Consider the following 1,756-nt stretch of genomic DNA (forward strand, 5'->3'; position numbering starts at 1 on the left):
GGGTGTGTCTAATAACAAATTGGAATACGTGGAGAATGGAGCGGAGAGGAAATGTTTCCTTCATGGAAGACGTAAATTCTAGTAGAGATAACGGTGGAAATCCTTCCTGAGATGTGACAAATTGATACATTTTCTGCAACATTGTTGGTTTGTCAATAGTGTCAGAAAGAGGATAGTGTAGTGTAGGGCTTTAACGGTGTGGAAAAGGTTCAACACATAACTAAAATAACTAAAATCACATCCATAGATTAAACCTTGGCAACCAAGAAACAATAATGTTGCCCGCCATATGACTCTGAATACATGTCCGACATGGACAGCCCCCCCCCAGCGATCATTGCAAACTCCAGTTCTGACATATAGTAATTGGAGTTTGGCCATTGCAGGTGGAGGCATGACAGGGGGAGGTGGAGCTAGCGCCGTGGCCAACAGGTGGCAGCCTGGCAGGGAACTACTTGGATACCCCCAAGTACATGTTGATGGACTGTTAATGTGTATAACAGCAGAGTTACTGTATATGTCAGAACTGGAGTGTGCAATGATCGCTGGGGGCTGTCCATGTTGGACATGTGTTCAGGGTCATATGGTGGGCAACATTATTGTTTTTTGGTTGGCAAGTTTTAATCGACTTGGTTGTGATTTTATTTATGCGGAACTATCAGACCTCACAGTCATGTACAGCGAGTACCCCACACAGAGGAAAGCAGATAAAGTGGAGTTTTGCTTTTAAAGTATAAAATCGATGATGACATCTCTGCTGGGAACCTCTCTGTTCTCTGATCACCTCCTCCTCTCTATACTCTGATTACTTCCTCCTCTCTGTCCTCCTATTATTTCCTCCTCTCTGTCCTCTGATCACTTCCTCCTCCCTGTCCTCCTATTATTTCCTCCTCTCTGTCCTCTGATCACTTCCTCCTCCCTGTCCTCCTATTATTTCCTCCTCTCTGTCCTCTGATCACTTCCTCCTCCCTGTCCTCATCTCTGCTGGGAACCTCTCTGTTCTCTGATCACCTCCTCCTCTCTATACTCTGATTACTTCCTCCTCTCTGTCCTCCTATTATTTCCTCCTCTCTGTCCTCTGATCACTTCCTCCTCCCTGTCCTCCTATTATTTCCTCCTCTCTGTCCTCTGATCACTTCCTCCTCCCTGTCCTCTGAGCACTTCCTCCTCTCTGTCCTCTGATCACTTCTTTCCCCCCTCTGTCCTCTGATCACCTCCTCCTCACTGTCCTCTGAGCACTTCCTCCTCACTGTCCTCTGAGCACTTCCTCCTCTCTGTCCTCTGATCACTTCCTCCTCTCTGTCCTCTGATCATTTCCTCCTCTCTTCTCTCTGAGCCCTTCCTCCTCTCTGTCCTCTGATCACTTCCTCCTCTCTGTCCTCTGAGCACTTCCTCCTCTCTTCTCTCTGAGCACTTCCTCCTCTCTGTCCTCTGAGCACTTCCTCCTCTCTTCTCTCTGAGCACTTCCTCCTGTCCTCTGATCACTTCCTCCTCTCTGTCCTCTGATCATTTCCTCCTCTCTGTCCTCCTATTATTTCCTCCTCTCTGTCCTCTGAGCACTTCCTCCTCTCTGTCCTCTGAGCACTTTCTCCTCTCTGTCCTCTGAGCACTTTCTCCTCTCTGCCCTCTGATCACTTCCTCCTCTCTGTCCTCTGAGCACTTTCTCCTCTCTGCCCTCTGATCACTTCCTCCTCTCTGTCCTCTGAGCACTTCCTCCTCTCTGTCCTCTGATCACTTCCTCCTCTCTGTCCTCTGA

The sequence above is a fragment of the Nanorana parkeri genome, unplaced genomic scaffold (genome assembly GCF_000935625.1).
Source record: "Nanorana parkeri isolate BGI_ZX_2015 unplaced genomic scaffold, ASM93562v1 scaffold2856, whole genome shotgun sequence".
NCBI lineage: Eukaryota > Metazoa > Chordata > Amphibia > Anura > Dicroglossidae > Nanorana > Nanorana parkeri.